Source organism: Cygnus olor, chromosome 3, assembly GCF_009769625.2.
Source record: "Cygnus olor isolate bCygOlo1 chromosome 3, bCygOlo1.pri.v2, whole genome shotgun sequence".
Taxonomy (NCBI): Eukaryota; Metazoa; Chordata; class Aves; order Anseriformes; family Anatidae; genus Cygnus; species Cygnus olor.
This window is the reverse complement of record NC_049171.1, coordinates 44,776,287-44,799,430: the sequence shown is the minus strand read 5'-3', so window position 1 is coordinate 44,799,430 and position 23,144 is coordinate 44,776,287. Positions and strand designations below refer to the sequence as shown.

The 23,144-nt window shown below is 39.0% G+C and overlaps 3 long non-coding RNA genes across 3 annotated transcripts in view; all 3 read left to right on the top strand.

The window, feature by feature from the left end:
- Positions 1–23,144, top strand: part of LOC121068440 — a 44,261-nt gene that overhangs the window by 282 nt on the left and 20,835 nt on the right. The window lies entirely within an intron of this gene.
- LOC121068438 lies at positions 168–21,649 on the top strand. Its single transcript, XR_005818875.1, has 4 exons — positions 168–303; positions 15,748–15,884; positions 16,046–16,133; positions 21,591–21,649. It is a non-coding gene; the product is annotated as an uncharacterized LOC121068438 (long non-coding RNA).
- Positions 21,638–23,144, top strand: LOC121068441. The gene is made up of 2 exons (XR_005818877.1): positions 21,638–21,695; positions 22,401–23,144. It is a non-coding gene; the product is annotated as an uncharacterized LOC121068441 (long non-coding RNA).

The window sequence follows — 23,144 nt, the reverse complement described above, 5'->3', positions numbered from 1 at the left end:
AAAAGTCCGGGTGCCTTTGGCTGCTTGCTCATGGTGAACCCCGACTGCCTCTCCTTCCCCCCCCCCCCCCCCCCCCCCCGGCCTCCTCTTTCCTTGGGCTAGCGGGGACTGAGCTCGGACACTTTGTCACCATCCTGTCCATGCGGACAGGGGTCGGGGTTGAAGCTTGTACGAAGGCGGAGAAGGACTCAGCCAGCCTGGGCCCGCAGCGAGTGGGGCAGAGCCAGCGCCCCCCGGGGGAGCCGCCACCGCCTGCGCACCCCTCCCGGCCCGACACGCTCCTCAGCGGGAGGATGAGCTGGGGTGAGAAATGCAGTCCCGTCTCCCCCCCCTCGCCCTCTGGCAGGATTACCAGTGCTCTCCTCTCTCCCGCTGCTCCGCTCGCCCCCGCAGCGCCACAGGCGTCTGCCTGATTCCCCTCTCCTCCCCATTGCGCTCCACGGCTCGGACGTGCCTTGAAGCGCTGCAGGGTTCCCCCACCCTCAGCCTTCCCGAGGTCCGATCTCCCGGCAGACGTGCGGTGCAATTTGACAGGAGAATTGCCGTCCCCTCGCCTTTCCCTCACGCCAAACGCCCGTCCCCGCATCCGCGGGGGAGCGCTGCCCGCACCCCCAAAAGGATGCTCAGGCTTTTCCCTGCTCCATCCGCCCAAGCGATCCACCAGGCAGCCGTGGTTATCGGGGCCGGGGGGGCTCGGAGAGAGTCAAAGAGATGGGGCTGGGGCGGGTGGGGGCTGGTGACTGAGAAACTCCTATAATTAAGTAAACAGCAGAGTTGTTGTGCGGAGTAAATAAATAGTCAATGATCCCATTGTCGGGCCGGGCGCAGGCGGCACAGACCGCGACGAGCTCGCCGCGATTGGGCTCTGGCCGCTGTGACTTGCAGCTTAATCGCCCCGCAGCACAGCTCTTAATTACTTGCAGCGCGCCTCCATGGCCGACAGAAAATTCATTAGTCACTCCATTCGCCTGAAGCTGTAATGGAGATAACTCTTGTGAAAAACCAAAGGCAGCGGCAAAGCGAAGCGCTTGGTGCCACCCTGGGAGCGAAGGGCACGGGGCAGGAGGCTCCTCGCCGGGAGGAACCGGGTGGTTGCTTGTGGGGCCGCAGGAACCCAAAGGGGGCAACCCCGGCTAACACTGAGCCTGGTGGGGTTCCGCCGGATGGACAGGCGTCGCGGGGATGGCCCGAGCGACCGAGGGATGCCCACGACCCTGCGGGAAGGCGAGGCCTGGTAACGCTGCGGGCAGGCGGAGGGTGGGAAACGTGCGAGGTCTGATGAGCGAGTAACACCTGTGCAAGCAGCGGCTCGGTGATTCCGGCCCTCTTTTCTCACTGACTGCCTTTGCGCTGTTAGTCTCCAGAGTTTTCAGACATAAACACGGAACGAGGCAGACATACAAATATACGGGACTCAACGGTGTCTTTCTAAGAGGAGAGAAAAGAAGGCAGGGGGAGAAAAGGGGTGTGGCGTTTCATGTCTATCACGTAGATCATGTAATACCTTCATGAAATCATTTCACCTAAGTTACATCCATGCACAGTCTTTTCCCTTGTTACTTGGATTACAGTTCTGTCCAGACATGGGATCCTCAGGCTTTCCTCAGCCTACAACATTTTACACAGAATCTTGTCCTCCCTTAGGCAGGCGATTCCCAATGTCACTAGAGCTGTTACCAACCTTTGTCACTCCGGATATCTGAGGACTTCACATAAATACCATTATTATTCAAGTGAAGAAATTTGGAGCAGGAAGACATGAATAAGCCTAAGATCACTCTAAAAACCTGTGACATAATAGGAAGACAGTACAGGATTCTCTTTTCTCATGCTTTGATTACTGCAGAAGCCCATAATTTCAAAACTGACAAAGTTTCTAGTTATCTTCCCATTTTTTTCCCAGTTTCCTCCCAGTTACACTGTGGGAGCTTTGAACTTTATTGGCACCGAACACCTGAAATAAGCATATAGGAAAGCACAGGCCCAGTTTGTCACTATTCAAAATAAGATGTACTGGAGAATGTGTCACACAAGATGTTGGGCTCTTACAAGGAAAAACAACAACAACAACAGAAAAACAATACAAAAACAAACAAACAAAACATACAAGCTTACTCATTTGCTTCTTTTTTTGTTGTTGTTGATTATTTTAATGTCATATCTTCACCAGCAATTTAAAACATTTTTTCAAACGTTTTAAGAACTTCGCCCAATTAAAAAAAAAAAAAAAGAAAGAAAGAAAAAAGAAAGTAAATGAATTTGTAAAGATCTTCACAAGAATGGTTTCTAGGTTTGTTTGTTTTCCCCAGAATTATTTCTTAAGATATAGAATGAAATAATATGGGTTTATCACAGTCCCATCCCATTAGGTGCATTTGCACCAAGATGAAATGATGTAAACTTGTAGCCTAATTCCCTTAAGCCTTTCAAAATAAAATTACCCAAGGATGTCAGACTTTTTTATTATTATTATTTTATTTTTCCTCCACAGAAATTTATCACTAGTACTCAGTGCATTCAATAATTTTTTCTTTCCTTGTTTCAGTTTGGGTAAGCTATGCCAATGTAAACTCTGGCAAAATTTTAAGATCTTTCAAAATAATTTCAGTGTAAATCTATGATAATTCCAGATCTACAAAGACACAAAACTAACCTATATATTCTCTTATGTGTTCTCATGTAAGCTTTTGCTGTTCAAACTAATGACCTAAATATGAGTATCGACACTTGTTCAAGATAAGCAGTTCACAACTTGTGCTCTGCCACAGAAAACACTGAAGTAAACTTCCAGGGCTTCAGATCTCAGGCAACCGAATATTTTGTTCTTCCTGCCAGATATTCTTTTATTTTTGTTATCTCTTTGTGATTTCAAAAATGCCAGTTTGTCTTTCAGGAAATCTGTGTCCTACTGCTCTGTGATAGGAAATTCTGCTACAGTTCGCGGTAAAGAAAGAATTATCATCGTACTAATTTGGCCAAGGAAAATCCTTCCAGATTTCATCTCTTTTCACAGATTTTTGTGGCTTTTACTGATGACCTTGTTATAGTCATAATGGTAGTCAGGCCGGCTGCATGTATCAAATCTTGTACCTTCAAACCCGAGAGTGAGTCAAAACAGGATGTAACAAAAGAAAAAAATATCTATTTGTCTAAAAGCGATAAATCCCTGTTCTTGTATTAGCCACTTGAGGGAGACAACGAGCCATAGGTTACATTTGTATGTCAGTTTGATGGATCACATACAAAACTGAGTTTATAATTGATGATGGGTTTGCATCCATTGTGTGTTGCTGTTAATTTTAAAAAATACTGATCTGGTGTAACACAGAGGGCATAATGTTGTTCATAGCAGTTCATAGATCTGATATTTCTGATAGTTTTCTTCTCTCCCTTTACACTGTTGAGCAAGACAGGGTCATCTCAAGACTTTCACTAACAGCTCTTAGACAAGAATATCTAGCCTTTCCAGATGATATCTCGGGCTCTATAAGTAATATCTCACACCTGGTCAAGGTCTAACTAAGACTTACTTACAGGTTAACTCACTTTATTGTTTCAGTGAAGTGCATTGCATTAAGAGGCCTAAGATACAACACTACTAAGAGCCACAAAAAAATAAAAACTTTCCCTGAGCCTGAATACCTTTCAACAGAGAAGCATTACTGGGACATTTTATTTTACTTACTTTGGTGCCAGTCAGAATGCAGCGTACAATATCTTCTATAGACTGCAATATTATGCAGACTTCCCATGAAGTCTTTCAGGGGTTAACAACCTTTATATTTAAAAAGGGTTCTGTTGTTTAACATAGATAGCTTTATGTCAACTGTCACTCATCACTATGCCCTCTTACCTGAAGTGGACATAGAGATGACTTTATTTCTTCATTTATTCCTTCTTCTGAATATTCAAAGAAATATTACATGGGAGGGCAGATGGCAATCCCATCTTCACGAATGGTGAGAAGGAAGATGCAGTGCAGAGGGAAAGGATCTGGGGGTGTTGGTCCATGCTTGCCTGAACATGAGCCGGCAGTGTCCTCAGACGGCCAAGAAGGCCAATGGCATCCTGGCTTGTATCAGGAATAGTGTGGCCAGCAGGACCAGGGAGGTGATCTCTGTACTCTGCTCTGGTGATGTCGCACCTCGAGTGCTGTGTTCAGTTTTGGGCCTCTCACTACAAGAAAGACATTGAGGTCCTGGTCCAGAGAAGGGCTACGAAGCTGGAGAAGGGCCTGGAACACAAGTCCTATGAAGAGCAGCTGAGGGAACTGGGGTTGTTTAGTCTGGAGAAGAAGATGCTCAGGGGAGACCTTATTGCTCTCTACAACTACCTGAAAGGAAGTTGTGGGTAGCTGGGGGTCAGCCTCTTCTCTCAGACAACCAGTGATAAGACTAGAGGGAATAAGCTCAAGTTGTGCCAGAGGAGGTTCAGGTTGGAAATTAGGAGACATTTTTTTTCAGAAAGAGTAGTCAGGCATTGGAACGGGTTGCCCAGGGAGTCACCATCTCTGGGGGTGTTTAAGGAAAGGTGGGATGTGGTACTTAGGGACATAGTTTAGTGGGTAATATTGGTGGTTAGGGAATGATTGGACCAGAAGATCTTGGAGGTCTTTTACAACCTTAATGATTCTGTGATTCTAAGAACTACAGGCTTGTCAGGCTCAACTTCGTTGCTATGAAAGTGATGGAGCAGCTAATCATGGATACCATTCCCAGGTACATGAAGGACAAGAAAATCATTGGGAGTACTCAACATAGCAGAAGTCATTCTTGACCAAATTGGACATGGTTTAGTGGGTGACATGGGTAGTAAGGTGATGGTTGGACCAGACGATCTTGGAGGCCTTTTCAAGCCTTAAGGATTCTATGATTCTATGAAATTGATAAACTTCTTTAATGAAATGACTGGCCTGGTAGGTGAAGGGAGAGCAGTGGCTATTGTCTTACTAGACTTCAGTAAGCCTTTCAACAGTGGCTCTCCTGTAAGATTCTCACACAGACGTTGATGAAGTATGGGCTTGTTGAGCAGACAGTGAGGTGGACTGAAACCTGGCTGATGGTCAAATGCAGAGGGTGGTGATCAGTGGCATAAAGTCTAGTTGGAGGCCAATCATGAGCAGTGTACTCTGGGGTTCAGTACTGAATCCAATCCTGTTCAACATCTTCATTGCTGATGTGGATGATGGGGCAGAGTGTACTCTCTGCAAGTTTACACATGACACAAAACAGGGATGAGAGGCTGATACACCAGAGGGTTGTGCTGCCATCCAGAGGGAGATGGACAGGCTGGAGAAATGGCAATTCAGGAACCTCATGAATTTTCACAAGGAGAAATACAAAGTCCTGCAAGGAGTGAGGAACAACCCCAGACACCAGTATGTGCTGGGGGACACCCAGTTGGAAAGCATCTTTGCAGAAAAGGACCTGTCAGTCCTGGTGGACACCAAGTTGACCGTGAGCCACTAATGTGCCCTTGCTGCAAAGAAAACTAATGGTATCCTTGGCTGCATTAGGCAGAACATTGCCAGCAAGTCGATCCTTCCAACCTCATCTAGTCTGTGATTCTGTGATTCTCATGTGTTCCCCAGTCTTCTCATCTCTAGACTAGTTCTATTTCTCAGCATCTCAGAATTATCAAGTATTGAGTGGAAGGAAAGTCTATTATTATTATGTTTCTAGGTTACAGGCTTATTCAGAAATCCAAATATGATGTTTGACTTCTTTGGAGCCATGTGATATTGTAGATTCATATGTCTTGTGACAGTAATGTCTAGGTCCTTTCCTGTTTCACTACTCCCCTGGCTATCAGTTTCCTCACTTGCATTTGCTAAGCTACTCATTCTCTCCCAAGTGTAGAATCTCGTGCTTCTCTCTGTTGAATATAGCTGGTATTTTTCTAGAACATTTCAGTTTGCTGAGACAGATCTTAAATTCTGCATCTAACCACCACCATTTCTGCAGCTTCTGCTATGTTGTCTTCATCAAACATTTAAATGAAGCTGCCAAGTCACTAATAGAAACACAACAGAAGTACAAAATAGCAGGACACAAAGAATCCTAAAGATTTTATTTTAGTTTAGTTTAGTTTTGTTTTGTTTTGTGTTACAGTTCAACAATATAACAATAAAAACTGCTGTGCACCAACTTTCACATCCTGTTTTGCTTATGCAAATGTCTTGTTCAGGCTTATTCTTAGAAACTCTTTAGTCTTGTTTATGAATACCAATATTTTTTGTTGTTGTTTATGAATACCAATAAGACCAATAATGTCTTACGCTTATGCTTTGTTCTTTGAGCCCAACAGAATCTCCTCCTCTCCACCCATCCCACCATCCCCACCCGTCTTCAAGGAAAAAAATGTACGTGGGTATAAGTATTGTATAGGTTCAATGAATTTCTATATGTCTAGCTTTTTACAAACATAACGTTAATTTAGATGCATGGAAGAAAAATGTTAATAGCTGGACCAAGAAAGCCCTGCAACAATAAAAAAAAATTTGGCGAAAATGTGAAGATGGAACTTCTGTGGAGCCAATTATATGTTTGGGAACTAATTTTGCATCTAGACTCAAAAGTATGTCCCAATATGTTCCACACAAGAACTGGATACCCCAGTGCTGGATGCCTTGTGAAATGGTCTTAACAAAACTCCAGTCAATAAGAAAAATAAGGCTTTAGTTTAATTAGCGAGGAGTGGAAATATCTCTAGTATGAGGTAATGTTAAACAGGTAGGTAACTTTGAATTGTAAATATGAAAAAGGACATTCTAATAATGGGAAGAAACTTCAATTTTACTTTGCTACTGAGTTATTATTCCAATAAGACTTAAACTTCAGTAATGATGCAAGAATGAAATGGGGCTTTGATCATCGTGCTTTTTCATGTCCCACTTAGAATATACCATACTAAAAGATTAATATTGATCATACAACAGTGAGCTGAAACAGTTTGTGTATACTTGTACAGTTAAGCTACTAGTATACTTGACCCAAACTCTCCAGGCACTGAGGACTTTGTGTTTGTTGTCACACTTACGATAACATAAGAGATTTTTTTTTTTCAAACATTTGAATGATCTATTCATTGTGAACTTTTAGAAACAATTTTCAGGGGGAAGAGTATAGTAGGAGAATTTATGTTATATATTGTTTCAAATGCCTAATCTTGAAGTAATAACATAATTAGGATTGACAGTTGATATATTTGTGTTTAATATATATATGAGAGTAGCCTCCATCCTCAAATATGCATCCATTTAAACCAAGTAATCTGTAATATAGGCTGATGAATTCATCTCATTACTTTTCCTGGTACTTAGAAATCAACAAGAATCCATTGTCAAGATTCAGATATATGACACCACATATCACACGTTAGTTGAGGCAACAGCCACAAAGTAGCTTAGCCTTTAGTACTAGTTGCTCACTAGAACAACTGTTGGAAGATGCTCCATTGACTTCCAATTCTCAGAATAAAGGAATTAAAATTTACTACTTTGTAGAGTATTACCACAAGATCTGTGCAGTGTTTAAACTCTTTGAGGTTTTGGAAACTGAATTTCACCTAAAGCAAGCATATGCTTTTAATCTACCTTGAAATTATTTTAGATAGACTATATGAAGTGCATTTGGTTCATTTCAGGGGGGCAAGGAAATTGCTCCACTAATCAGACTTAGGCAGTTTATCAGATATGGAGAGTCATTTCTAGTATGTGAAAATATTCCTTAGAGCATATTCCTCTACAGTATGTGTTTTATGTATATAGAAAGTTACATACCCTGGCATTATATTATAAAACAGAATAATTACCTACTTTAGCATTAATAACCATAAATGAAGTAATGGAGCCACAAATAGCATGTAAAAATCAACAGCTTAATGAAGTAATTCAAACTCTTATTCATCCAATACTTTTCACATTTTACTAAGCATTTATAAGAACCTTGACTTCCTTACTTTCTTTGATATCTCATTCATTTGCTGAGAAGAAAAAAGAAGAAAAAAAAGTTTCACTTCAGTCTGAGTAGAGCAAAAGTCTTAGCTTCTGGGAGAACAATTTAAGCACTGTAGTCAGCAGGATTCAAATATTTATTTAAATGCCTTGTCAAATTAAGATCTGACTTAGAGGAACCATCTAAGGTGGTGCAAGGACCTTCTTTCTCTGGAGAACACATTAGTACCCGTACACAGACTACCCAAATGAGAGTCACATTTCAGTGATGAAAACTGTCTGCTTAACATCCCAGTTTCATATAGCCCTGACAATTAACTTGATAGCTTAATTTCAGTATGTTGTAAAAATCTGTTGTTCAGAAGAAAACCTTCTAGAAGTGAAAAGGACAAAGAGTGGGCTTATTTTTCATTATTTGAGATTGGTGAACCTGGAATTTTAAAGTTATTGAGGGAAAAGATGGCTCTTGGACATACTATTCTGCGAGAAAGATCAGGACAAGGAAGAGATGATGAATCCGGTGCTGTAAAGAGCACAACTTGAAACTAAAACTGAAACAGAAACTGAAAATCAGGAAGGATAAGAGAAATCAAAAACTGTTCCGAAGTTGACAGGCCCCTCGCTGGGAGGAAAGGAGAATGGAAGATAAGTATCTGAAAGGAAATAAAATATTTTAAATGTACTGAAATTGCTTGAAAGCTGAGAGAAGACACAATGTTGAAACAAGTGCCAGAAGTAGTGAAGTCTTGCTGAAGATGAAAAGAGCCACACAGACTATTCTTGGATAGCTTAGGAGAGCTTGATTCTCTTTCTCAGTATGTACCATGCACAGCAACTTTATGGAAGAGTTTTAACTCAGTCTGCAATCATTGTAACTAGTTAGCATCATACTCCCAATTTGGCCTGGTTTTATGTCTATAAATGGTGAACAAGAAGGCCTTGAGAACACAGAGGGTCAGACTCACAGTCATTCTTATCAAAACTAATGTCCAGTCCAAAGAGAAACAGAAACTTTCTAATATTCTAGATTTACTTAAAACAAATAAACAAACAAGAAAAGTGTGATCCCTCTTATTTCAGCATGTATTTTTTTCTCCTAGCAGATAAGAGGAACAAATTTGTTAACTTTTGATACAAAATAAAAGAAATACATATCCATCTCCAAATGCGGCATTCACTTTTGGAAGTCCTTCAGGAAGAATATCTAAATGAAATGAAAATTCTCATCTCAACAGGACTAATTTAATAAGAATGAGAAGGAGGAGACAAGCACAATGAATCAAGACTTAATTTGACGTCAAGTGCTTTGCTGTTTTTGTTTCTTCTTTCAGTCTTGACACACTTCCAAGAAGGGAGAACTAGAAGTAATGATACTCCCGTCTTTTATGTTTTATTAACAAGTCTCTTAAAACTGGAAAACAAGAAAACAAAAAAGGACAGAGACAATTCTATAAATTACTGAAGATGGAATTGAGACAAAGCACAAACAAAATCAAGTGAAAACTAGCTCTTACCAACAGTAATTTCTTATACACATTTATTCTTAAATACCTAGAACGCATATGAACAAATGTAGTAACTCCTACTCTTCCACTTACAAGGAGAGGTGGGAGCATTTACACAGATCATAAGAACATTTTCATGTAACTCTCTGTATTCTACAGTAGATAGCACTGTGAGTCAGATGATTAAATAAAGTTCAGAACTTTGAGCAGCAGGTTTTTCCCCAGGTCTCACAGACAAAAGAATGGAATTATTAATTTTGTTTAGATTTCTCTATGGCAGGCAAAAATGTCTTGAAACACTCTAACCAGTTGGTTTATTACACCCAAAGGAACAGAATAAAACTGGATTAAATCACCTAGATGGTATCTGAAATGTAACGCACCCACAAGTCTGTAACTAATATGGGAACCTGCCCAGTCAATTAACTGTAGCACCAATTGATTTGTTATACAACTTGTTATACACTTTCTCCTTTGCAGATAGGCAATATTATGTATTATTTGATGACAACTGCAAGTTTAGAAAAGGCATATTTAAATTTTTTATTTTTTTTTTCCTAAAATTTTAGTCTACAACGAAATAAGAATTTGAAGTACCTCCAGTTGTAGATAATCAGAATGCAAATATACTTTTAAGAAGAATTTGTTCACATTATAAATCATGTCTGTTGATATCATAGCATTGAAAATGTTTTACTATTACATTATGAAAGAGCACTACTGACTCCTATTTGCTAAAAATTAGTTTTACTAATGCTGCAATCTGTACATTAGCAAAGCTAGCTAAACCAGTGAAGTAGGTTTTTCCAAAACTGAACATTTATAATCTGACACTCTGAGCTACAGTTCTTCAGCATTAGGCCCTTAAGATGGAAATCTCTTGTTACAGTCTGCCTATAATTCATGTCAATGTAGTTCAAAACCAGAGTTTTTGCCTTCCATTTCCCCTTCACTTTTCACCCAGTCCTTTTATGCTTATCATGAAATAAAGTGGCACCTGTTTATAAATTACATTTACAACCTGAGCTGGTCAGCTAGTCTCTTTGTATAGTCAGTGGAACAAAAATAATACTTTCTAGTTATCCAGTAGAGACACATTTGATGGGAACACAGAACTATAAACACAAATTTAAAGGTTTAATTTTTAGGCATCCAAAGTGGGATGGGTCCAACACTAATAGCCCAATCTCCTCTCTAAAAAGCCTTAAACCTTCTTAGTGTGCCAAGCTTCAGATATTTTAGCTGTCAGTGTCTCAATCTCTTATTAAAACACAAGAATATTTCAAAGATTTATAACTTGGTCATAGTTCAGTGATTTTCACAAGGACAATAACAGAGAAAAAACAGTCTCATTCTTTCACAGTGGTTAGGTTTTTGTAAATCACTTTGAACCGAAGCTCTGAAATAGGATTTCTCTGTCCAAATTTAGACAACATCATCCAAAATATTTGTCTAGACTGCTGTACAGTCAGTCACAAAGAGTAGGCTTTCTTACAGTAAGATAGATCTGACCCATTTAATTAAACAGTGTAGGATGAGGTAATTTAACTTACCAAAACAGTCTTCAAGTAAAGACTGTCTGCAATAAAATTTTCTGCTTTTTTGAATTATTAATTAACAGCGTGTTTTTAATTTTAAATGGAAATTTAAATGGAGGAATGAGAGATAGTTTGTTGTGGTTTCCTGATTCTACATTTTACACTCAAATAAATGTATATATATCACATATATATATATGCACATCACAGAATCACAAAATGTTTGAGGTTGGAAGAGACCTCTGGAGGTCATCTGGTCCAGCCCTCCTGCTCAAGCAGGGACTCTCAGAACAGATTGCTCAGCACCAAATGCAGATGGCTTTTGACGATCTCCAAGGAGCAAGACTCCACCATCTCTCTGGGCAATCTGTGCCAGTGCTCCACTACCTGCACAATAACAAAGTGCTTCCAGATATTTAGATGGAGGCTCCTGTGTTTTAGTTTGTGCCAATTGCCTCTTGTCCTGACACTGGGAACCACTGAAAAGAGCCTGGCTCCATCTTCTTTACAATCTCCCTTTAGGTATTTATATATACTGATAAGATCTCCCCTGAGCCTTCTCTTTTCTAAGTGAAATAGTCCTAGCTCTCTCAGCCCTTCCTCATAGGAGAGATGCTTCAATACCTTCATCATCTTCATGGCTCTGCTTTTGACTCTCTCCAGTATGTCCATGTCTTGTCCTCGAAAGCCCAGAACTGGACACTCCAGGTTTGGCCTCACCAATGCTGAGTACAACGGAAAGGTTACCTCCCCCAACTTGCTGGTAATGTTCTACCTAATGCAGCCAAGGATACCATTAGTTTTCTTTGCAGCAAGGGCACATTAGTGGCTCACGGTCAACTTGGTGTCCACCAGGACTGACAGGTCCTTTTCTGCAAAGATGCTTTCCAACTGGGTGTCCCCCAGCACATACTGGTGTCTGGGGTTGTTCCTCACTCCTTGCAGGACTTTGTATTTCTCCTTGTGAAAATTCATGAGGTTCCTGAATTGCCATTTCTCCAGCCTGTCCATCTCCCTCTGGATGGCAGCACAACCCTCTGGTGTATCAGCCTCTCATCCCTGTTTTGTGTCATGTGTAAACTTGCAGAGAGTACACTCTGCCCCATCATCCACATCAGCAATGAAGATGTTGAACAGGATTGGATTCAGTACTGAACCCCAGAGTACACTGCTCATGATTGGCCTCCAACTAGACTTTATGCCACTGATCACCACCCTCTGCATTTGACCATCAGCCAGGTTTCAGTCCACCTCACTGTCTGCTCAACAAGCCCATACTTCATCAACGTCTGTGTGAGAATCTTACAGGAGAGCCACTGTTGAAAGGCTTACTGAAGTCTAGTAAGACAATAGTCACTGCTCTCCCTTCACCTACCAGGCCGGTCATTTCATTGTAGAAGTGACAAGAAGCCCTTCTTGTAGTCTTTGACATCCTTGGCCAGATTCAATTCTATTTGTGCTTTAACTTTCCTCTCTGATCAATCTCTCTGTATTTCTCCCAGGTTACCCATCCTTGCTTCCACCCTGTGTATGCTTCCTTTTTGTGTTTGAATTTGGCCAGGAGGTACTTGTCCATCCACACTGGCATCCTGACATTTTTTTGCCTGACTCTCTGCTCATTTGAGCTTAGAAGAGGTGATCATTGAATATTAACCATCTTTTTGGGGGTCTAATTTATCTCCAGGACTTCCTCCCATGGTACTCTTCCAAGCAGATCCTCGAAAAGGCAAAAGTCTGCTCTCCAAGTCCAAGGTTGTGATCTTGCTTTTTGCCCTGTTCCTTCCCCTCAGGATCGTGAACTTCACCATCTCATGCTTGCTGCAGCCAAGACTGCCTTTGACCTTCATTCTCAACAAGTCCTTCTTTTTCGAGTATGAGGTCCAGCAGAGCACCTCTCTTTGTTTGCTCCATCACTTGGAAGTTATCATCAGTGCATTCCAGGAACTTTCTAGATTGTTTAGACTCTGTTGTGTTGTTCCACCAGCAGACATTGGGGTGGCTGAAGTCCCCAGGGAGGATGAGAACCTGTGAATGTGAGGATGCTCTCATCTGTCTGTAGAGGGCTTCATTTTATTGTTCTTCCTGATCAGGTGGCCTGCAGCAGACATCCACTATAATGTCACCTTTACCTGTCCTCCTTTTAATAAATGTCCCCCTAATTCATAAACTTTCTGTCAGCTCTGCATCCATCCCCAGGCAGAGCTACATGCACTCTGGATTCTCTTTCAAATAAAGGCCAACACTGCCTCTTTGTCTTCATACATTGTCCTTCCAAAAGACCCTGTATTCCTTCCTTGCAACACTCCAGTCATGGGAGCCATCCCATCAGGTCACTGTGGTCCCAACAAGATCATAGCCCTGCAACAGCAAACAGATCTCTAACTCATTATGCTTATTCCCCATACTACATGCATTAGCATACAGACACTTCAGAGAGGCACCTCAGCATGCTGAGTTCCTACAAAAGTTTTGGAGGATTTCTCCATTATGGTGCCTTGTTGGCAATTACTTGCTTGCATGCAAGTGCTGGAGGTGAGCCTGCTTGGGCCCTGTTTTGTTGATTTTGTGATCCCTCCCTGTTACATCAGTCCATGGCCTTTGCTCATTGATCCTGTCTGTCACTCCCTCACAGGGCTGCTGGTTATTCTCTCCCTCTCTGACCATTCTTATTTTGAAGCCTTCCTAAGTAGGTCAGCCATCCTATTGGTGCATATATATGTATGTATAAGTACTGTACGTAACTCTACACTGTAACATGTAAAAGAAGGACAGTAAGATAGGACATATTTACTTCCTTCATGTTTAATCCTTAAAAGGGCAGTGTAACATTGGAAATACATTACAAATTGTACCCTGGAACAGGGTATAGAAAATACTTCTTTTCATATAAATGTCATCAGAATAATTTACTTCTGTCTTATGCATCATCTTTTTTATTCCTTGTTTTCTTTGTAAGGATTTTTTTTCTAGAATTTTTAAATTATACTCAGTGTAATGACATGAAACTTTTTTCCAGTATCTGTTATTTGAGAGAAGTTCTATAAAATATTTAAAATGATGCAATACATACAAAACTGTTTAAAAAACAATTACAAAATTAAGCTCACTGTACATCTAAAACTTGCTTGTGGTTTTGCTTGTACTACCTCAGCACAGACATACCAATGCAATCTATAGTATTTTTAAAGGGTAATTTTTTAATATGAACAATACAAAAAATATTTTTTTCACACAATGGTGTTATAATAGAAAAATGTAATGGAAATAAATTTAGAAAAAATATTATTTCTGAAAGCTTAGAAAATGGGAACATTGTACTAACATAAATGCCATAGTTATTATGACCAATTATTAAAAAGGAAACATTGCGCTATTGGTAATGGACATTACTCCTAGATTATCACATCTAATAAAATTTGAGTGACTGAGTTATAAATGAAACAGCTAAGAAAAGTCTTTAACATCTTGCAATGCACAGTGAGAACAAGAAGCTTGTAGTTTATACAAGTTTATGTCTGATTTGAAATCAGAAAACTGCTCCACACTCTTCCACAAACCTTGAAAAAGAAAAAAATCCTGCTGAATTTAGAAAGACAATCTTAACTTTCTTTACTCCTTGAAATAGTTGACTTCTATTTGTCTTTGAGTTTTGAACCTATAGTTCTTCCCTTAGTTAAAAGACCAAAAGATTCTCTTACTTGCAATGCAAATGCATTAATTTGTTCAGATAAGGGCATTTTGTTTAACTTTCATTTTATTTTATTAAAGTCCTGTGATTAAATATTTATCTTGTGTGGTTGCATAGATCTTGCTGACAGACCTAAGTGAACTAACATCTATTACAGAACTAACCTTGATCCTTCTAAAGGAACAATAGAATTACATTCTCTCGTACTCTCACAATCTATTTTTAGGTTGCTGCACTGTATTTGTAAGTAACAAGAACTACCAAAACACAGATTGCAAACCAAGTTCTTTCCTTTTTAAGGGTATGCTTTTATAAATGGTCCATTAGATTAATACTCGTAATATAGTGAGCAAAATGGGTAACCTGCTCACAACCAAAATGTTAAAGGTATGGTTTAAACCAGAGAGTCATTCTGCTTTTGGAGCTATTCCATTATTAAGCTTATCACACTGTGAAACATAGCTGTATAACATTTTATACTACAGAAAAAGCATTAACCATTTTGAGGAATATCAGCAATGCAACTACTTTTTATTAGGACTACAGTCACAATTTTAGCCAAAAAGTATATTCACAGGTAACAGGAATGAAAGAAAATTATTGTCAACTCATCCAGCTTTCCACTAGTACAGGGTTACCTCTTATTTCATGTTTGCTAATGCTTTACTACATGAGAATAGCACCACATCATTCTGGCTTATTGACAAACTCTTTAGTGGTGTTTAATAAGGAATTACCAACAACTCCTGTGGGAAGACAGTGGGCGTCACCCTTAACTCTCCAGTGAAGTCCAGATTCTACTTTCTTTAGAATTTTGTCCGTTGCTAAGTTGCCTTTTTTTCTTTTTTTTTTTTTAATTTAATGATATTTGATTGATTACAGAGATTATAGCTACAATAGTTTTATGAATTTAATCAGACACAAACTTTGGCTGAAATTTCACTTTCAAACTTTCCTTCACAAGATAAATAATCCTAAAAATATTAATGTCTAAGGGCTATAGTACAAAGAACTGTGCTGAAAACAGTTATTTTTTCTTTTTTTTTTTTTTATCATTTACAGTCACTTTTCCTTCAAACAAACAATAACACCTTGATGAATCTTTCGGCTTTATTTTCTGTCCAAGAAGAAAACAGTTTCAGGGAATCTGACCTCCTGTTTCACTGCATTCACTGAACCTTCAACAGAAATGGTCACAGGTAACTCAAAGTCTGATTGTATCTACAGAAACTGTCTATATGTGACACAATGGGAATCTGCTTGGCTGAAGTAATCATTTTGCTGATGCTCATTCTTTTTAAGTGTTTTAAAGCCATAATACTGAAGGGCCTCATCAGTTATTTTTTTCACTACTTCTCAGGATTGCTTTAATGGTGCTATAGAGCTGAGAAGAGTTTTTGAAGATGGATTCTCATGTTGAAAGGATAAGTGACAAGATCATGCTCAGGGTAAAACAATTGCTCTTCTATTTCAGTATACTTTTTATTATTATTTATTAATGAATCTTACAACTTTGGAGATAACAGGCTAACTGCTCTGCAGTAATGCTACTCATAATCCAAAATCACTATTGGTTTGACTTGCTACCATCTCCATCCTGCTATAATATCTGATGATTTTTTTTTTCTGTAATTGTCAAAAATACGTTGTTGTGAGGATTTCCCAAGCAACACAGAATCTGTACTGTATAATTGTAAATGATCCATGAAACTGTAAGGACTTGGAGAAAATTAGGCAGACAACTGATGAATTCTGCTCTAACAACATTTTAATGTACGGTAAACAGATGAATCTCAGTACTTTTATACTTCGAGCTACTTTTCTAATTTTTTTTTTTAGCTAAAAACAAGTTCTTGAATAACATCTGCAAACATGTGTGTTGGTCTTTTTGTGTGTTTAGAAATGTTTCATTGTTGTAGTGTATAGGGCTGGCTAAAGAACTGTTGCAATTTCTATAAAATAATTGTAAATAAGATTTGGAAAAACTGGGGAATCTCTAAGAAACATGTATATGAAAGACTTTCTCAGCGAGTTTCAGGTAGACTTCAAAACTGTATCTGGAAGCCAAATCATTAACAAACTAAAATCACAGCTATTGAGAGATGAAAATATATTGTCAAACCACAGGAGATATCAGTATAAAAAGAGGTGCTGATCTACATCTATCTTCAACTCATTTTAATGAACATTGTTGAAGTAAGAATATAGAAAAGATCAACAAAGTCTTTAATAATGCTAAGGGGGCATGAAAAAATCTAAATGTCACATGAATATGAAACAAGTAGACAACAAGGCAGGATTAAAAAAAAAAAGCAAGTGGAAAATATTGTTCAATAACAAGATGTGAAGCTAGCTTACCAAATTACAATACAGCTAAAATAAAATTAAAAACAAAATTAAAAAAAAAAAAAGAGGAACAAACTAGTACATGGCCCACATTCTTGACAAGTCTGAAAGCTCCTGAATTTATCCTTGAAATACTTATCAAAATTCTAATATTATTCCATGTTAGAACTTCTGCAGGCATAGTCCACTATAGGTGAAAATCAGTTCGTGAAAATAAAAATGCATAGTCTTCAGTATGGTTAGAGTAAAACAGCTGATTGAACATCTCAAGTAAATATATATATATATATATAAATATATTTGAAACAGAAGCAGTATGCACATTTGGTGCAATTTTGAAGCATTCTCTTTTCAAAATGGGCTCCAGCTGTGATTCTATATAAGCTTGAAAGACAGGCAGCTGGTTTAAGAGCACAGTATACATAGGTCAGTATGGGGTTGTTATTCAGTGTTCATTGCTAATAACTACACAGAAGCCAAAGTGGAAAACCTGACTAACTGGATGTTATTCAAGATATTACATTATGAATAGATAGGCATATTAATTTTGTAAGTTCAATTGATAAAGAATTAAAATTAATACAAAAGAACAAGTAGTAGGTCCCTTTGGACTTCCTGTGTAAAAGAAAAGCTTTTGAGAAGTACACTGGGTTCATTAGACCAAAGAAAGCAACAGGGTGAGAGTCATATACACAGTGACAAGATATTAATTCTGAAATGATAATTACATTCAAAGTCAGTAGATCACAGAGGAACTGTGTAAACAAATCTGGTATGGTTCCCTTCTTTATAATAGCACTGTCGAGATTAGTTATTGGCAAAATTCAAAGGTTTAAAAGTTCAGCAGTGATTTGCATTCTAAATTTTAGAGGCTTACTTGAATATGTTTTAGCTTAAAGCTTTAGTGCAAAAATAAGGTGAATATTCTAGTAAGTGATTACCCTTTATTTCCTGGTCTCAAACATAAGAGAAGAGCCAAAGTTACAATAATATTTAACATCCATCATATGCCAAGTGGTCACTCTTTAAAGAAGCCTGTTCTCATTCTCTTTAGTTAATCTTCATATGGCTCTCACCCAGCTTCCTCTGGCCATCAACAAAAAATATCCGTTCTATTAATTTTCTCCATCTTCTTGTCTTTCAGAAGGTTAAGAAAAGTATTTGATGTTCTTTATAAAAATCCACTGAATATAAGCTTAAATCTCAGCTCTCTGATCCATAGAATACTTTGGTAGTCAAGGAAATTAGTTTTTACATTGACAGAAGAGACTCCTTTGCAACTAGTCAGAAAAACAGTGAAATCATGTATATTTTTTTTTCTTTCTACGAAACAAATCATATGCAGAGCAAGTCCCAAAATAAACTTTTATCAATCCACTGACATTAGTGAAACTGCAACTTAGTTCCACAACTTAACACCAACTGATAATCTAGTGTGTCACTATGGGATCCATACCTAATTACTATTTTAAGTTATTATCACTATTGACGAGAAAAATATGGCCAGAAATTCTGGCTCATATGGTCTATATCATTTATGACCAAGACATGCAGGACACTTTCCAGAGGTCTCAGGAGAGAAGGATCTCCATACTAGAAAACAGGAGAGGATAATAAAGCAAGGCATCTGGATTACCTTGCAATGACATTCTCAGTAGGACTTGGTGTTTTCAAAAAGCTACATTAGGATTATTCAGCTTCCTGACATCAGATCATCGCCACAGCAGGACACAAGACACTGTTATGCACTGCCCTGCTACACGTGAGCAAGTGTGTCCTAGTAGCCACAAACCGACCATCCTCGGACCGACTGAGGTGAGGAAAGACTGTTGAGATATGGTGCTATGTACCAATTTCTAGCAAAACTTGAGGTTTTACTGGGAATTAAAGTAATAATAAGATCCCAAAACTTTGACAATTTTACCATAGTCCAAAAATATCCTTTTGTTTAAAACAGTAAAAGAGACTCAAGAAGGAAAAAAAAAAGACTGAATATTTTAAGGTAGGGTTGATGTATATGAGCAGCAAAATGTTTGGTGCTTGGGGCCAATTAAAAATATTCAATTTAAGTTTGTTCGACTGGTAAAAAAAATAAACTGAAGTAGAAAATGAATGATAGGAATGAGATATTTCATTTCTGAAAATTAACGCTCTTGCAGGCATAGACATATTTTACTTTCACACTGATGCACTGCACCAGTAGCTTCCAGCAGCAAATGACAGAGTACATCTCATACAAAAATAAAACCTCTACACTTTAACCATTTCTTTAAAAGAGCCTGTATAAATATTACACCATTGTAAATTCAACAGTTATCAAGACAGCACCAGATGTAGATTTATCCTAGAGGATTTTATGTGTTTTGCAGCAGCATGTCTCATAAAAACTGCAATAAATATGCTAATTTTTAATGTCTTTATACTTTAGTTTCATATTTTATCAACTTATAAAACAAAGATTAAATGTATATGGATATTTTACTCTTGGATATTGCTTTCAGAAGTGTTGTAATATGAAGAATATCAAGATTAATATTTCAGTAACAGGTGAACAATTATTTTTCATTTGATATTTGGAATGGCTAAGTCCTTGGTCACTAGATGCTATTACCAAGGGACATTACTGGAATTAGTTTGATATGATGGTTTCACCTTCACTTTAATCTTTTGGCAGTAGTTGTTCCGGTTCTTCTGTAGATAAGTTTGCATGAAGGCATTTGGCATTCATGTTTAATGCTAAGAAATCCTGATTCAGAGATGGAGGTCTAAAAAGTGACAGAATATTTAACAGAGGTGGAGGGGTGATGAGCAGAGGTATTCTATTTATCTTTCTAATTATCAGCTATGTGAAGAGATGAAGAGAACCTTGATCTTTCAGGTGAACTGAAATACAAAGTGTTAGAGGGATGTAATTAGTAGTCTCCAATTTCACAAACAGGTGGCAGGAAAAATCTGGCATCTTTACAGACCTTACCTGTGAAGGCCAAATTTTGTTTTGGGGATGTCCACATTTTGCAAAAAGAAACCAGACTGTCTAATTTTCATATCTACTATGTATCACATTAAAAATAAGCCTGTGCAACGCTGTGTGCTTGTATTTCTTATACCTTGAGAAATTAATAGAAATTGCTTGTTGAATGAGCTCACTAGTAATAAAATGAAAGATCATGGCCTTCATATTTCTGTTTTTATAGAAGGAACGCACATAGAACCAAATTCAGAAATCATAATTTATGGTAGTATAAATTATGGCTTCTGGGCTTGTTTCACTGGTATTGTAGAGTGACATGTATGTTGCTTCTGTGAAGACTCATGCCAACTAATGTGCCCTCAGGTGAGTCATAGTCAGCCTCAGTGTATGTGCCTGCCTTGCTTTTCTCTCTGTTAGTTCAATCAGTAAAGAATAATTTTCAGCTTCAATCATAACTTCTTTACTTGGGATAATAAACCACTGACAAGTAAAGGCCAAGCAAACAGCCTCCAGACGCTACCCTCAAAGATGCATTTAATCATACATACCACAGTCATTGCTTAGCCATTCATAAAACTATTATAGACTTTGGGATGCTGCCGGACAGTATAGGCCAATATGTGTACTTAATATTATGTAAATTATTTAATATTAACATTCTACTGTTTTCTCCCGGACCACCCTCATGCCTTAGGAGCACCCACTTTACCAACTATTATTCAGAAGATATTGCCTTACAAAATTAAGTCTAAAAAGGTACAGATAATTTCATTGCAGAAATGGAGAGAGACATGGTTATTGCATACCTTAGGTCCTCACTAGCTGGGCCAGTGTATGAGATGTATTTTTAGTATTAGCTTATGTACCAATGCGTTACAATATCTGTAACCTCACAAGAAAGGAAGACCCTACCAAAAAAAGAGAAAGAAACTCCAGTTTATAGCTAATGCCAAATTTTGACTGGAGCTTTCACTTCAGAACAGCCAAGTGCCAGTTTGTTGCACTGTCCTATCCCATACTCAAGAAACAAACTCCCTGACTTAAGGGTCTCTCTGTCCACCTTCCATAAGCACATTTAGGACATTAAGAATGTGGAAACAAACTACCTCAACCCCCCCTTCAATAAAACAAGTGAAGTGGATTCCTTAGTTTAGCAATTTCTACTTGACAAAAGCATGCTTGTGTTGTAGCTAATGCAATCTTTTCTAAAAAGCAGTTTGTCTTCAGCTGAATTCACCAAGACACAAAACACTTTGGAGTTCTTTCCAGTGATTATCACCTCTCTGTAAAAAGAAGTGTATAACTAGTTTTCTACTCTAATTGTTTTCCTTCGCATTCCAGCTTTGATTCTTGTTTAGAGCTCACTAATTTCCTTTTATTAGGCTATGTATATGTACAGTAATTACCTCATATGCTTATCATCTGTGATAAAGTTCGACTTCTCTTTTCTGAGGCTTTGTTTCCAGCCTTATCCTTGCTATTTACTTAAATTATACTCCTTCAGATGTAGCTATAATTACATGCAGAATTTCAGTATCAATCTTGTATGTTTATTTTAAACTGTACCCTGATATCCTTGCTATTACAGAATCACAGAATCGTTGAGACTGGAAGAGACCTCCAGAGATCAACTAGTCCAACCCCTCTGCTCAAGCAGCGTCAGCTAGAGCATGTTACACAGGATCACATCCAGGTGGGTTTTGAATATCTCCAAAGAAGGAGACTCTACAACCACTCTGGGCCGCCTGTTCCAGTGCTCTGTCACCCAAACCATAAAGAAGTTCTCCCTCATATGACAATGAAACCTTCTGTGGTTCAATTTATTTATTATTTATAATTAATTATTATTTATTATTTTATTCCTTAGTCTTCCTTTTGCTGCTGATGTATTTGAAGAAGCCCTTCTTGTTATGCTTGATGTCTCTCGCTAAATTTAATTCTAACAGGGCCTTGGCCTTTCTCTTTGCATCCCTGCATTCTCTGACAATGTTCCTATATTCTACCCAAGTGGTCTGTCCCTTCTTCCACATCATGTATGCTTTCTTCTTCTGTTTACGTTTCCTCAAGAGCTCCTTGCCCACCCACGCAGGTCTCCTGCCCCCCTTGCTCAACTTCTTTCTCATCAGGATGCACTGATCCTGAGCTTGGAGGAAGTGGTGCTTGAATATTAGCCAACTCTCCTGGACCCTCTTTACCTCTAGGGCCCTGGCCCAGGGGATTCCTCCATTTAGGTCCCTGAAGAGGTCAAAGTTCTCTCTCTTGAAATCCAGGGTTGCTGTCCTACTCTTGCCCTACTTCCTCCTCACAGGATCTTGAACTCCATCTCGTGATCACTGCAGCTGAGACTGCCCTCAATCTTAATGTTTCCAACTAGACCATCTCTGTTTGTTTGTACTAGGTCCAGCAGCACACCTCTCCTTGTTGGCTCATCTACCACCTGTGTCAAGAAGTTATCCTCAGTGTTCTGCAGTAACCTCCTAGACTGTTCTGAGCTGTGTTGTCTTCCCAGCAAATATTGGGGTAGTTAAAGTCCCCCATAAGAACCAGGACCTGCAAACATGAGGCAACTTGCAGCTGCCTGTAGAAGGCCTCATCCCCTTTCTCTTCCTGATCCACTGGCCTGTAGTAAACACCCACCACAACATCACCCCTGTTGGCCTGCCCCTTAATCCTCATCCATAGGCTCTCGATCCACACTTTGTCTGCCCCTAGGCAGAGCTCCATACGTTCCAGTTGCTCACTCACGTAAAGAGCAACTCCACCACCTCACCTTCCTGGCCTGTCTTTTCTAAAAAGCACAAAGCCATCCATGGCCACATTCCAGTCATGAGAGCTGTCCCACCCTGTCTCAGTAACTGCAATGAGATCATAGCCCTTCAACTCTACGCACACTTCCAGTTCCCCTTGTTTATTTCCCATGTTGAGTGCATTTACATACAGGCACGAGTTGGGCTCCCAAGGCATCCGCCTTTCTAGATGGGGCAGCTGTAGCTCATCCATGTGGGCCTCTGGTAGCTCTCCTGTTAAGCTTGATTCCTTTTCTGGGCTCTGAGTATCCTTTGCCTGCTCTGGTGTTCAGCTGGCATGAGTGGGATATTCTTTCTATATCCAACAGGAAATAAATTTCACAAGCAGTTTATTT